Genomic DNA, 17,014 nt, shown 5'->3' with positions numbered 1-17,014 from the left:
TCGACTACAAAGTTATAACAAACAAACCAGTAATTTCATCTCAAAAATCAATAGAAACATGAAACAAAAAACAAGAAATTAGCACAGTTACAAGATTTCAAACAGAAATTAGCACCCTGTTAATATCCATTTGGAACAAAAACAAGAGAATAGCAAGAACCAGGGGTTTCATCATGAGATAATTACAGTTTAAAACCAGGGGTTTCATCATCAACACTCAACACTCCACAATTGCATGCAAAATTTACATAATAAAACAAAGCAAAGAAACTCCACAATACCATCAAACATTGCATGCAACATTTCGCAAAGCAAAGACACTCCATAATACCATCAAACATTGCATGCAACATTTAAATCTCATAAAATATTGAGTTAAAAATAAAAAACCCCAACATAAATTGAAGAGGGTTTTAGAGTTCTAAAATAAATCAAAAAACCCCAAATAAATTGAATAGCATTTTAGAAACTTATTAAAAACATGTAAAAATAAAAAACCCCCAAATATAGATGAGGGCTTTACGGTCTCTAATTGAATTAGAAACATACCAGTATAATCGAATGGAAGAAGAGGAAGAAGATTGTGTGAAGAAGTGGAAGAAGATTGTGTGAAGAAAATCACCGTGAAGAAGAGTAACTGATGATGGGGAAGAAGGGGGTTGTGGAGTTATGATGAGGAGTAACTGATGGGGAAGAAGGGGGTTGGGGAGTAAAGTTTTTGGGGGGATATTTCGGGGGGATACTAAAAAAATAAAGGGAGGAGATGAAACTTAAAAGAGAGGGAAAATAAAAAAAATTCACTTCAAACCAACGGCCTAGATACAGATCTGGTTTAATCCAACCAGATCGGGGTTTTGGTTCTTTCCAAAACTCCAATATATGATTGCATCTCTTTACCTTCTTCACCATATGGCTCTCCTTTTGCATTAAAATACACAGTAAGTTTGATCCCTCGGATCTTGCGTTTCACAATTCGGTGCATCGTTACACAGCCTCGCTTCAATAGTTTTAGTCCTTGAGTATTTTCCGGTTTGGTAACAACTTTTTCTCGTTTTCTTTTCTTTGATATTTTCTTTTGTAAGTTTTCAGAAATGGCATTCTTCACAGTTTTTGGGGGAGAACTCAATGGAGTGGAGGTCTCGCTATTCGTGGACTTTGTCTTTCTTAAAGCCCTTAGCAGACTCATTGTCCTTGGATGGGGTGAACATCGTGTCTTTTTGAACCCATTCTTGTGAGACACTTTCTTTTTCAAATTTCCCTTATCTGCCTTGGTCTTCTTCTTAGGAGTAGCCATAACCTATGAAGTACACAAACAAGGAATAAGTATAACATTAACATGACAGTAAACTCAATAAAACTCAAAGACATTACAGGTAAAAGAACCTAAAAATAACAAAAGAATAACCATCTGAGATATCTTAACTTTCCAACTTAAAAGCGTATTATAAATTTTACTTAAAATGACACACTTTGAGTGCCTAAACTAACCAGAGATATACACAAACAAATATTCAACCAACAATAAAATCTATCTTATAATCGTACAACTTACGGCATGTGAATAAAGATAAATTATCCATTTATTATAGGACAGTAGCACAGGGCACATTCAACTAACTAATCGACTGCAAAGTTATAACAAACAAACCAGTAATTTCATCTCAAAAATCAATAGAAACATGAAACAAAAAACAAGAAATTAGCACAGTTACAAGATTTCAAACAGAAATTAGCACCCTGTTAATATCCATTTGGAACAAAAACAAGAGAATAGCAAGAACCAGGGGTTTCATCATGAGATAATTACAGTTTAAAACCAGGGTTTTCATCATCAACACTCAACACTCCACAATTGCATGCAAAATTTACATAATAAAATAAAGCAAAGAAACTCCACAATACCATCAAACATTGCATGCAACATTTCGTAAAGCAAAGACACACCACAATACCATCAAACATTGCATGCAACATTTAAATCTCATAAAATATTGAGTTAAAAATAAAAAACCCCAACATAAATTGAAGAGGGTTTTAGAGTTCTAAAATAAATCAAAAAACCCCAAATAAATTGAATAGCATTTTAGAAACTTATTAAAAACATGTAAAAATAAAAAACCCCCAAATATAGATGAGGGCTTTACGGTCTCTAATTGAATTAGAAACATACCAGTATAATCGAATGGAAGAAGAGGAAGAAGATTGTGTGAAGAAGTGGAAGAAGATTGTGTGAAGAAAATCACCGTGAAGAAGTGTAACTGATGATGGGGAAGAAGGGGGTTGTGGAGTTATGATGAGGAGTAACTGATGGGGAAGAAGGGGGTTGGGGAGTAAAGTTTTTGGGGGATATTTCGGGGGGATACTAAAAAAATAAAGGGGGGAGATGAAACTTAAAAGAGAGGGAAAATGAAAAAAATTCACTTCAAACCAACGGCCTAGATACAGATCTGGTTTAATCCAACCAGATCGGGGTTTTGGTTCTTTCCAAAACTCCAATATATGATTGCATCTCTTTACCTTCTTCACCATATGGCTCTCCTTTTGCATTAAAATACACAGTAAGTTTGATCCCTCAGATCTTGCGTTTCACAATTCGGTGCATCGTTACACAGCCTCGCTTTAATAGTTTTAGTCCTTGAGTATTTTCCGGTTTGGTAACAACTTTTTCTCGTTTTCTTTTCTTTGATATTTTCTTTTGTAAGTTTTCAGAAATGGCATTCTTCACAGTTTTTGGGGGAGAACTCAATGGAGTGGAGGTCTCGCTATTCGTGGACTTTGTCTTTCTTAAAGCCCTTAGCAGACTCATTGTCCTTGGATGGGGTGAACATCGTGTCTTTTGGAACCCATTCTTGTGAGACGCTTTCTTTTTCAAATTTCCCTTATCTGCCTTGGTCTTCTTCTTAGGAGTAGCCATAACCTATGAAGTACACAAATAAGGAATAAGTATAACATTAACATGACAGTAAACTCAATAAAACTCAAGGACATTACAGGTAAAAGAACCTAAAAATAACAAAAGAATAACCATCTGAGATATCTTAACTTTCCAACTTAAAAGCGTATTATAAATTTTACTTAAAATGACACACTTTGAGTGCCTAAACTAACCAGAGATATACACAAACAAACATTCAACCAACAATAAAATCTATCTTATAATCGTAAAACTTACGGCATGTGAATAAAGATAAATTATCCATTTATTATAGGACAGTAGCACAGGGCACATTCAACTAACTAATCGACTGCAAAGTTATAACAAACAAACCAGTAATTTCATCTCAAAAATCAATAGAAACATGAAACAAAAAATAAGAAATTAGCACAGTTACAAGATTTCAAACAGAAATTAGCACCCTGTTAATATCCATTTGGAACAAAAAACAAGAGAATAGCAAGAACCAGGGGTTTCATCATGAGATAATTACAGTTTAAAACCAGGGGTTTCATCATCAACACTCAACACTCCAGAATTGCATGCAAAATTTACATAATAAAACAAAGCAAAGAAACTCCATAATACCATCAAACATTGCATGCAACATTTCGCAAAGCAAAGACACTCCACAATACCATCAAACATTGCATGCAACATTTAAATCTCATAAAATATTGAGTTAAAAATAAAAAACCCCAACATAAATTGAAGAGGGTTTTAGAGTTCTAAAATAAATCAAAAAACCCCAAATAAATTGAATAGCATTTTAGAAACTTATTAAAAACATGTAAAAATCAAAAACCCCCAAATATAGATGAGGGCTTTACGGTCTCTAATTGAATTAGAAACATACCAGTATAATCGAATGAAAGAAGAGGAAGAAGATTGTGTGAAGAAGTGGAAGAAGATTGTGTGAAGAAAATCACCGTGAAGAAGAGTAACTGATGATGGGGAAGAAGGGGGTTGGGGAGTTATGATGAGGAGTAACTGATGGGGAAGAAGGGGGTTGGGGAGTAAAGTTTTTGGGGGGATATTTCGGGGGGATACTAAAAAAATAAAGGGGAGATGAAACTTAAAAGAGAGGGAAAATGAAAAAAATTCACTTCAAACCAACGGCCTAGATACAGATCTGGTTTAATCCAACCAGATCGGGGTTTTGGTTCTTTCCAAAACTCCAATATATGATTGCATCTCTTTACCTTCTTCACCATATGGCTCTCCTTTTGCATTAAAATACACAGTAAGTTTGATCCCTCGGATCTTGTGTTTCACAATTCGGTGCATCGTTACACAGCCTCGCTTCAATAGTTTTAGTCCTTGAGTATTGTCCGTTTTGGTAACAACTTTTTCTCGTTTTATTTTCTTTGATATTTTCTTTTGTAAGTTTTCAGAAATGGCCTTCTTCACAGTTTTTGGGGGAGAACTCAATGGAGTGGAGGTCTCGCTATTCGTGGACTTTGTCTTTCTTAAAGCCCTTAGCACACTCATTATCCTTGGATGGGGTGAAGATCGTGTCTTTTTGAACCCATTCCTGTGAGACGCCTTTTTTTTCAAATTTCCCTTATCTGCCTTGGTCTTCTTCTCAGGATTAGCCATAACCTATGAAGTACACAAACAAGGAATAAGTACAACATTAACATGACAGTAAACTCTATAAAACTCAAAGACATTACAGGTAAAAGAACCTAAAAATAACAAAAGAATATCCATCTGAGATATCTTAACTTTCCAACTTAAAAGCGTATTATAAATTTTACTTAAAATGACACACTTTGAGTGCCTAAACTAACCAGAGATATACACAAACAAACATTCAACCAACAATAAAATCTAGCTTATAATCGTATGAATATAAAGATAAATTATCCATTTATTATAGGACAGTAGCACAGGGCACATTCAACTAACTAATCGACTGCAAAGTTATAACAAACAAACCAGTAATTTCATCTCAAAAATCAATAGAAACATGAAACAAAAAACAAGAAATTAGCACAGTTACAAGATTTCAAACAGAAATTAGCACCCTGTTAATATCCATTTGGAACAAAAAACAAGAGAATAGCTAGAACCAGGGGTTTCATCATGAGATAATTACAGTTTAAAACCAGGGGTTTCATCATCAACACTCAACACTCCATAATTGCATGCAAAATTTACATAATAAAACAAAGCAAAGAAACTCCACAATACCATCAAACATTGCATGCAACATTTCGCAAAGCAAAGACACTCCACAATACCATCAAACATTGCATGCAATATTTAAATCTCATAAAATATTGAGTTAAAAATAAAAAACCCCAACATAAATTGAAGAGGGTTTTAGAGTTCTAAAATAAATCAAAAAACCCCAAATAAATTGAATAGCATTTTAGAAACTTATTAAAAACATGTAAAAATCAAAAACCCCCAAATATAGATGAGGGCTTTACGATCTCTAATTGAATTAGAAACATACCAGTATAATCAAATGGAAGAAGAGGAAGAAGATTGTGTGAAGAAGTGGAAGAAGATTGTGTGAAGAAAATCACCGTGAAGAAGAGTAACTGATGATGGGGAAGAAGGGGGTTGGGGAGTTATGATGAGGAGTAACTGATGGGGAAGAAAGGGGTTGGGGAGTAAAGTTTTTGGGGGGATATTTTGGGGGGATACTAAAAAAATAAAGGGGGGAGATGAAACTTAAAAGAGAGGGAAAATGAAAAAAATTCACTTCAAACCAACGGCCTAGATACAGATCTGGTTTAATCCAACCAGATCGGGGTTTTGGTTCTTTCCAAAACTCCAATATATGATTGCATCTCTTTACCTTCTTCACTATATGGCTCTTCTTTTGCATTAAAAGACACAGTAAGTTTGATCCCTCGGATCTTGCATTTCACAATTCGGTGCATCGTTACACAACCTCGCTTCATTAGTTTTAGTGCTTGAGTATTGTCCGGTTTGGTAACAACTTTTTCTCGTTTTCTTTTCTTTGATATTTTCTTTTGTAAGTTTTCAGAAATGGCATTCTTCACAGTTTTTGGGGGAGAACTCAATGGAGTGGAGGTCTCGCTATTCGTGGACTTTGTCTTTCTTAAAGCCCTTAGCAGACTCATTGTCCTTGGATGGGGTGAAGATCGTGTCTTTTTGAAGACGCTTTCTTTTTCAAATTTCCCTTATCTGCCTTGGTCTTCTTCTCAGGAGTAGCCATAACCTATGAAGTACACAAACAAGGAATAAGTACAACATTAACATGACAGTAAACTCAATAAAACTCAAAGACATTACAGGTAAAAGAACCTAAAAATAACAAAAGAATAACCATCTGAGATATCTTAACTTTCCAACTTAAAAGCGTATTATAAATTTTACTTAAAATGACACACTTTGAGTGCCTAAACTAACCAGAGATATACACAAACAAACATTCAACCAACAATAAAATCTAGGTTATAATCGTACAACTTATGGCATGTGAATAAAGATAAATTATCCATTTATTATAGGACAGTAGCACAGGGCACATTCAACTAACTAATCGACTGCAAAGTTATAACAAACAAACCAGTAATTTCATCTCAAAAATCAATAGAAACATGAAATAAAAAACAAGAAATTAGCACAGTTACAAGATTTCAAACAGAAATTAGCATCCTGTTAATATCCATTTGGAACAAAAAACAAGTGAATAGCAAGAACCAGGGGTTTCATCATGAGATAATTACAGTTTAAAACCAGGGGTTTCATCATCAACACTCAACACTCCACAATTGCATGCAAAATTTACATAATAAAACAAAGCAAAGAAACTCCACAATACCATCAAACATTGCATGCAACATTCCGCAAAGCAAAGACACTCCACAATACCATCAAATATTGCATGCAACATTTAAATCTCATAAAATATTGAGTTAAAAATAAAAAACCCCAACATAAATTGAAGAGGGTTTTAGAGTTCTAAAATAAATAAAAAAACCCCAAATAAATTGAATAGCATTTTAGAAACTTATTAAAAACATGTAAAAATCAAAAACCCCCAAATATAGATGAGGGCTTTACGGTCTCTAATTGAATTAGAAACATACCAGTATAATCGAATGGAAGCAGAGGAAGAAGATTGTGTGAAGAAGAGGAAGAAGATTGTGTGAAGAAAATCGCCGTGAAGAAGAGTAACTGATGATGGGGAAGAAGGGGGTTGGGGAGTTATGACGAGGAGTAACTGATGGGGAAGAAGGGAATTGGGGAGTAAAGTTTTTGGGGGGATATTTCGGGGGTATACTAAAAAAATAAAGGGGGAGATGAAATTTAAAAGAGAGGGAAAATGAAAAAAATTCACTTCAACCCAACGGCCTAGATACAGATTTGGTTTAATCCAACCAGATCGGGGTTTTGGTTCTTGCCAAAACTCCAATATATGATTGCATCTCTTTACCTTCTTCACCATATGGCTCTCCTTTTGCATTAAAAGACACAGTAAATTTGATCTCTCGGATCTTGCGTTTCACAATTTGGTGCATTGTTACACAGCCTCGCTTCAATAGTTTTAGTCCTTGAGTATTGTCCGGTTTGGTAACAACTTTTTCTCGTTTTCTTTTCTTTGATATTTTCTTTTGTAAGTTTTCAGAAATGGCCTTCTTCACAGTTTTTGGGGGTGAACTCAATGGAGTGGAGGTCTCGCTATTCGTGGACTTTGTCTTTCTTAAAGCCCTTAGCAGACTCATTGTCCTTGGATGGGGTGAAGATCGTGTCTTTTTGAACCCATTCCTGTGAGACACTTTCTTTTTCAAATTTCCCTTATCTGCCATGGTCTTCTTCTTAGGAGTAGCCATAACCTATGAAGTACACAAACAAGGAATAAGTACAACATTAACATGACAGTAAACTCAATAAAACTCAAAGACATTACAGGTAAAAGAACCTAAAAATAACAAAAGAATAACCATCTGAGATATCTTAACTTTCCAACTTAAAAGCGTATTATAAATTTTACTTAAAATGACACACTTTGAGTGCCTAAACTAACCAGAGATATACACAAACAAACATTCAACCAACAATAAAATCTATCTTATAATCGTACAACTTACGGCATGTGAATAAAGATAAATTATCCATTTATTATAGGACAGTAGCACAGGGCACATTCAACTAACTAATCGACTGCAAAGTTATAACAAACAAACCAGTAATTTCATCTCAAAAATCAATAGAAACATGAAACAAAAAACAAGAAATTAGCACAGTTACAAGATTTCAAACAGAAATTAGCACCCTGTTAATATCCATTTGGAACAAAAACAAGAGAATAGCAAGAACCAGGGGTTTCATCATGAGATAATTACAGTTTAAAACCAGGGGTTTCATCATCAACACTCAACACTCCACAATTGCATGCAAAATTTACATAATAAAACAAAGCAAAGAAACTCCACAATACCATCAAACATTGCATGCAACATTTCGCAAAGCAAAGACACTCCACAATACCATCAAACATTGCATGCAACATTTAAATCTCATAAAATATTGAGTTAAAAATAAAAAACCCTAACATAAATTGAAGAGGGTTTTAGAGTTCTAAAATAAATCAAAAAACCCCAAATAAATTGAATAGCATTTTAGAAACTTATTAAAACATATAAAAATCAAAAACCCCCAAATATAGATGAGGGCTTTACGGTCTCTAATTGAATTAGAAACATACCAGTATAATCGAATGGAAGAAAAGGAAGAAGATTGTGTGAAGAAGTGGAAGAAGATTGTGTGAAGAAAATCACCATGAAGAAGAGTAACTGATGATGGGGAAGAAGGGGGTTGGGGAGTTATGATGAGGAGTAACTGATGGGGAAGAAGGGGGTTGGGGAGTAAAGTTTTTGGGGGGATATTTCGGGGGGATACTAAAAAAATAAAAGGGGGAGATGAAACTTAAAAGAGAGGGAAAATGAAAAAAATTCACTTCAAACCAACGGCCTAGATACAGATCTGGTTTAATCCAACCAGATCGGGGTTTTGGTTCTTTCCAAAACTCCAATATATGATTGCATCTCTTTACCTTCTTCACCATATGGCTCTCCTTTTGCATTAAAATACACAGTAAGTTTGATCCCTCGGATCTTGCATTTCACAATTCGGTGCATCGTTACACAGCCTCGCTTCAATAGTTTTAGTCCTTGAGTATTGTCCGGTTTGGTAACAACTTTTTCTCGTTTTCTTTTCTTTGATATTTTCTTTTGTAAGTTTTCAGAAATGGCATTCTTCACAGTTTTTGGGGGAGAACTCAATGGAGTGGAGGTCTCGCTATTCGTGGACTTTGTCTTTCTTAAAGCCCTTAGAAGACTCATTGTCCTTGGATGGGGTGAACATCGTGTCTTTTTGAACCCATTCTTGTGAGACGCTTTCTTTTTCAAATTTCCCTTATCTGCCTTGGTCTTCTTCTTAGGAGTAGCCATAACCTATGAAGTACACAAACAAGGAATAAGTATAACATTAACATGACAGTAAACTCAATAAAACTCAAAGACATTACAGGTAAAAGAACCTAAAAATAACAAAAGAATAACCATCTGAGATATCTTAACTTTCCAACTTAAAAGTGTATTATAAATTTTACTTAAAATGACACACTTTGAGTGCCTAAACTAACCAGAGATATACACAAACAAACATTCAACCAACAATAAAATCTATCTTATAATCGTAAAACTTATGGCATGTGAATAAAGATAAATTATCCATTTATTATAGGACAGTAGCACAGGGCACATTCAACTAACTAATCAACTGCAAAGTTATAACAAACAAACCAGTAATTTCATCTCAAAAATCAATAGAAACATGAAACAAAAAACAAGAAATTAGCACAGTTACAAGATTTCAAACAGAAATTAGCACCCTGTTAATATCCATTTGGAACAAAAAACAAGAGAATAGCAAGAACCAGGGATTTCATCATGAGATAATTACAGTTTAAAACCAGGGGTTTCATCATCAACACTCAACACTCCACAATTGCATGCAAAATTTACATAATAAAACAAAGCAAAGAAACTCCACAATACCATCAAACATTGCATGCAACATTTCGCAAAGCAAAGACACTCCACAATACCATCAAACATTGCATGCAACCTTTAAATCTCATAAAATATTGAGTTAAAAATAAAAAACCCCAACATAAATTGAAGAGGGTTTTAGAGTTCTAAAATAAATCAAAAAACCCCAAATAAATTGAATAGCATTTTAGAAACTTATTAAAAACATATAAAAATCAAAAACCCCCAAATATAGATGAGGGCTTTACGGTCTCTAATTGAATTAGAAACATACCAGTATAATCGAATGGAAGAAGAGGAAGAAGATTGTGTGAAGAAGTGGAAGAAGATTGTGTGAAGAAAATCACCGTGAAGAAGAGTAACTGATGATGGGGAAGAAGGGGGTTGGGGAGTTATGATGAGGAGTAACTGATGGGGAAGAAGGGGGTTGCGGAGTAAAGTTTTTGGGGGGATATTTCGGGGGGATACTAAAAAAATAAAGGGGGGAGATGAAACTTAAAAGAGAGGGAAAATGAAAAAAATTCACTTCAAACCAACGGCCTAGATACAGATCTGGTTTAATCCAACCAGATCGGGGTTTTGGTTCTTTCCAAAACTCCAATATATGATTGCATCTCTTTACCTTCTTCAACATATGGCTCTCCTTTTGCATTAAAATACACAGTAAGTTTGATCCCTCGGATCTTGTGTTTCACAATTCGGTGCATCGTTACACAGCCTCGCTTCAATAGTTTTAGTCCTTGAGTATTGTCCGGTTTGGTAACAACTTTTTCTCATTTTCTTTTCTTTGATATTTTCTTTTGTAAGTTTTCAGAAATGGCCTTCTTCACAGTTTTTGGGGGAGAACTCAATGGAGTGGAGGTCTCGCTATTCGTGGACTTTGTCTTTCTTAAAGCCCTTAGCACACTCATTATCCTTGGATGGGGTGAAGATCGTGTCTTTTTGAACCCATTCCTGTGAGACGCTTTTTTTTTCAAATTTCCCTTATCTGCCTTGGTCTTCTTCTTAGGATTAGCCATAACCTATGAAGTACACAAACAAGGAATAAGTACAACATTAACATGACAGTAAACTCTATAAAACTCAAAGACATTACAGGTAAAAGAACCTAAAAATAACAAAAGAATAACCATATGAGATATCTTAACTTTCCAACTTAAAAGCGTATTATAAATTTTACTTAAAATGACACACTTTGAGTGCCTAAACTAACCAGAGATATACACAAACAAACATTCAACCAACAATAAAATCTATCTTATAATCGTACAACTTACGGCATGTGAATAAAGATAAATTATCCATTTATTATAGGACAGTAGCACAGGGCACATTCATCTAACTAATCGACTGCAAAGTTATAACAAACAAACCAGTAATTTCATCTCAAAAATCAATAGAAACATGAAACAAAAAACAAGAAATTAGCACAGTTACAAGATTTCAAACAGAAATTAGCACCCTGTTAATATCCATTTGGAACAAAAACAAGAGAATAGCAAGAACCAGGGGTTTCATCATGAGATAATTACAGTTTAAAACCAGGGGTTTCATCATCAACACTCAACACTCCACAATTGCATGCAAAATTTACATAATAAAACAAAGCAAAGAAACTCCACAATACCATCAAACATTGCATGCAACATTTCGCAAAGCAAAGACACTCCACAATACCATCAAACATTGAATGCAACATTTAAATCTCATAAAATATTGAGTTAAAAATAAAAAACCCCAACATAAATTGAAGAGGGTTTTAGAGTTCTAAAATAAATCAAAAAACCCCAAATAAATTGAATAGCATTTTAGAAACTTATTAAAACATGTAAAAATCAAAAACCCCCAAATATAGATGAGGGCTTTACGGTCTCTAATTGAATTAGAAACATACCAGTATAATCGAATGGAAGAAGAGGAAGAAGATTGTGTGAAGAAGTGGAAGAAGATTGTGTGAAGAAAATCACCATGAAGAAGAGTAACTGATGATGGGGAAGAAGGGGGTTGGGGAGTTATGATGAGGAGTAACCGATGGGGAAGAAGGGGGTTGGGGAGTAAAGTTTTTGGGGGGATATTTCGGGGGGATACTAAAAAAATAAAGGGGGGAGATGAAACTTAAAAGAGAGGGAAAATGAAAAAAATTCACTTCAAACCAACGGCCTAGATACAGATCTGGTTTAATCCAACCAGATCGGTGTTTTGGTTCTTTCCAAAACTCCAATATATGATTGCATCTCTTTACCTTCTTCACCATATGGCTCTCCTTTTGCATTAAAATACACAGTAAGTTTGATCCCTCGGATCTTGCGTTTCACAATTCGGTGCATCGTTACACAGCCTCGCTTCAATAGTTTTAGTCCTTGAGTATTGTCCGGTTTGGTAACAACTTTTTCTCGTTTTCTTTTCTTTGATATTTTCTTTTGTAAGTTTTCAGAAATGGCATTCTTCACAGTTTTTGGGGGAGAACTCAATGGAGTGGAGGTCTCGCTATTTGTGGACTTTGTCTTTCTTAAAGCCCTTAGAAGACTCATTGTCCTTGGATGGGGTGAACATCGTGTCTTTTTGAACCCTTCTTGTGAGACGCTTTCTTTTTCAAATTTCCCTTATCTGCCTTGGTCTTCTTCTTAGGAGTAGCCATAACCTATGAAGTATACAAACAAGGAATAAGTATAACATTAACATGACAGTAAACTCAAAGACATTACAGGTAAAAGAACCTAAAAATAACAAAAGAATAACCATCTGAGATATCTTAACTTTCCAACTTAAAAGCGTATTATAAATTTTACTTAAAATGACACACTTTGAGTGCCTAAACTAACTAGAGATATACACAAACAAACATTCAACCAACAATAAAATCTATCTTATAATCGTAAAACTTACGGCATGTGAATAAAGATAAATTATCCATTTATTATAGGACAGTAGCACAGGGCACATTCAACTAACTAATCAACTGCAAAGTTATAACAAACAAACCAGTAATTTCATCTCAAAAATCAATAGAAACATGAAACAAAAAACAAGAAATTAGCACAGTTACAAGATTTCAAACAGAAATTAGCACCCTGTTAATATCCATTTGGAATAAAAAACAAGAGAATAGCAAGAACCAGGGGTTTCATCATGAGATAATTACAGTTTAAAACCAGGGGTTCATCATCAACACTCAACACTCCACAATTGCATGCAAAATTTACATAATAAAACAAAGCAAAGAAACTCCACAATACCATCAAACATTGCATGCAATATTTCGCAAAGAAAAGACACTCCACAATACCATCAAACATTGCATGCAACCTTTAAATCTCATAAAATATTGAGTTAAAACTAAAAAACCCCAACATAAATTGAAGAGGGTTTTAGAGTTCTAAAATAAATCAAAAAACCCCAAATAAATTGAATAGCATTTTAGAAACTTATTAAAAACATGTAAAAATCAAAAACCCCCAAATATAGATGAGGGCTTTACGGTCTCTAATTGAATTAGAAACATACCAGTATAATCGAATGGAAGAAGATGAAGAAGATTGTGTGAAGAAGTGGAAGAAGATTGTGTGAAGAAAATCACCGTGAAGAAGAGTAACTGATGATGGGGAAGAAGGGGGTTGGGGAGTTATGATGAGGAGTAACTGATGGGAAAGAAGGGGGTTACGGAGTAAAGTTTTTGGGGGGATATTTCGGGGGGATACTAAAAAAATAAAGGGGGGAGATGAAACTTAAAAGAGAGGGAAAATGAAAAAAAATCACTTCAAACCAACGGCCTAGATACAGATCTGGTTTAATCCAACCAGATCGGGGTTTTGGTTCTTTCCAAAACTCCAATATATGATTGCATCATTTACCTTCTTCAACATATGGCTCTCCTTTTGCATTAAAATACACAGTAAGTTTGATCCCTCGGATCTTGTGTTTCACAATTCGGTGCATCGTTACACAGCCTCGCTTCAATAGTTTTAGTCCTTGAGTATTGTCCGGTTTGGTAACAACTTTTTCTCATTTTCTTTTCTTTGATATTTTCTTTTGTAAGTTTTCAGAAATGGCCTTCTTCACAGTTTTTGGGGGAGAACTCAATGGAGTGGAGGTCTCGCTATTCGTGGACTTTGCCTTTCTTAAAGCCCTTAGCACACTCATTATCCTTGGATGGGGTGAAGATCGTGTCTTTTTGAACCCATTCCTGTGAGACGCTTTTTTTTCCAAATTTCCCTTATCTGCCTTGGTCTTCTTCTTAGGATTAGCCATAACCTATGAAGTACACAAACAAGGAATAAGTACAACATTAACATGACAGTAAACTCTATAAAACTCAAAGACATTACAGGTAAAAGAACCTAAAAATAACAAAAGAATAACCATCTGAGATATCTTAACTTTCCAACTTAAAAGCGTATTATAAATTTTACTTAAAATGACACACTTTGAGTGCCTAAACTAACCAGAGATATACACAAACAAACATTCAACCAACAATAAAATCTAGCTTATAATCGTATGTGAATAAAAACAAATTATCCATTTATTATAGGACAGTAGCACAGGGCACATTCAACTAACTAATCGACTGCAAAGTTATAACAAATAAACCAGTAATTTCATCTCAAAAATCAATAGAAACATGAAACAAAAAACAAGAAATTAGCACAGTTACAAGATTTCAAACAGAAATTAGCACCCTGTTAATATCCATTTAGAACAAAAAACAAGAGAATAGCTAGAACCAGGGGTTTCATCATGAGATAATTACAATTTAAACCCAGGGGTTTCATCATCAACACTCAACACTCCATAATCGCATGCAAAATTTACATAATAAAACAAAGCAAAGAAACTCCACAATACCATCAAACATTGCATGCAACATTTCGCAAAGCAAAGACACTCCACAATACCATCAAACATTGCATGCAACATTTAAATCTCATAAAATATTGAGTTAAAAATAAAAAACCCCAACATAAATTGAAGAGGGTTTTAGAGTTCTAAAATAAATCAAAAAACCCCAAATAAATTGAATAGCATTTTAGAAACTTATTAAAAACATGTAAAGATTGCATTAGATGTAAGATGCTACATTATTTGAATAGAACTCCCTGTGATGTGAAATATCCTTTTAATACAATTAAATATGATCTTTCACATCACCAGGGTCTATAAGTTTTATCCGAATGAAGTAGCATTTCATATCTGATGCATTGTAAGATTTTTTTCCCCTAATGCTCTTGGAAGATTAACCTCAAACGTGGCAGGTTAGTGCTCTTTAACAGTACTCAAGTCAGAAGTGCATATTGATTAATTTATGCTTCAATATTACCTGTAATTGGTGACCCAGCAGTGAAGGAAAACAGTATATGGGAGAGTTTAGCATCACTATATTTTTAGCCTTATGGCAGCTAGTATTCTTTTTATATTTCAGACTACTTGCAGTCACAAAAACATATAGAATGAGCGGTCTATACTTTGAGATTCCAGACTTACCTCCCATCTCCATGGGTTGAATACAAGAGGATCTTTGTACGCTGATGCGTTCAAATGCACCGTTGGAGGACAGAGCATGACTGCCCATCCAACAGGAATGGTATGCCCTGTATTAGTACCAATTCTTTATTACACTACAAAAAATTCGGCTAAATTCGACCAAGTCTGGTCGAAATAAGTTTGCTAAATTTGACCAAATTTGGTAGAATTTAGTAAGCGCCAGATTTTTAAAAAACAGCAGCAGAATGCAGCATAATGCATTTGTTGCTCAATTTTTTTTTGAATTTTTTACTAGATTTTCCATAATGTAATATTATAAAATAATAACGGACACAGTAGTAATTTTTATTTACTAATATTAAAATTACATAATTATGTAATATAGATTTTAAAATACAACAATTTATATCCTTTAGTAACATACTGAAAATAAAATATTATAAAATTAACTCACCCAAATGATAAATAAATTTGAAAAAAATTAAAAATAAACTTAAATTGGTTCACATACATGAACTAATTAATACAAGTCTTATTTTACTTCTAAGTTTTTGGAAATGAATTTGCCGAAGGTGATGGCATAAACTCTCGTCGGATTTGATGGAGTTGAACTCGTCAGAATTGTTGTGAAATGGTGAACTCGCCGGAATTATTGTGAAATGGTGAACTCACTGGAATTGGTGTGAATCAAATTAATTCACCGGAATGAAAATCATATGAATCAATATCATAATCACCCGAATTAAAAGCCGCTTCACAAACAGTTTTTGATGCAGCAAAGTGCTCAGTAGGTTGGTCCCAAGCAGGACATGTACTACCTATAGATGACCTAGTACTCCTAGTAGATTTATCTTCATGCCAATTCCAATAAACGAACCCCAAACTAAAACCATGATCGTAGATATGTCCCCTTATGATTTTAATTGAGATTTTTTTTAAAATTAACACATTGACCACATAAACAAGGAATTCTTTTAGGATCTTTACAATTTTCTTCAGCAAAAATCAAGAATTCTTTGACGCCAATTTCAAATTCTAAAGTATCCTTATCTTTCGATATCCACGACTTATCCATAACTAAAACTATATGACCAACAACGTAGCAACCTAACCACCTGATGGTCATTTCAACATCAAAGATTAGAATTAGTAACAAACTTACTTATATATCATTTATATTCATTATATACTCATAATTCTACTATACTATATTTCTTGGTTCTTAGTTATAAATATTTATTAATTTTTAATAGATATACTATCTTTTATCCTCATATTATGCAGCTAAAATACATACTTAATACTAAGAATTAGCGGTATATATTTATCACATGTTATGCGACGCTTAATTAATTTATACTAAACAAAACCAAGAAAGTCAACATATAACAACTAGCATAATCAAGATAGGTGCATATATTCAAACGCAAATTAATAACAAACATTCCCTTAAAAAATTAAAAGATTTTACTCAAATGACAACTAGTATATTCATGGCATCTCATATTTTAAAAGAGAATGACACACTATATCCGATACATAAATAACAATCGAAAGA

The sequence above is a fragment of the Apium graveolens genome, unplaced genomic scaffold, assembly GCF_009905375.1.
Source record: "Apium graveolens cultivar Ventura unplaced genomic scaffold, ASM990537v1 ctg379, whole genome shotgun sequence".
NCBI lineage: Eukaryota > Viridiplantae > Streptophyta > Magnoliopsida > Apiales > Apiaceae > Apium > Apium graveolens.
Note: the sequence above shows the minus strand (reverse complement) of the source record.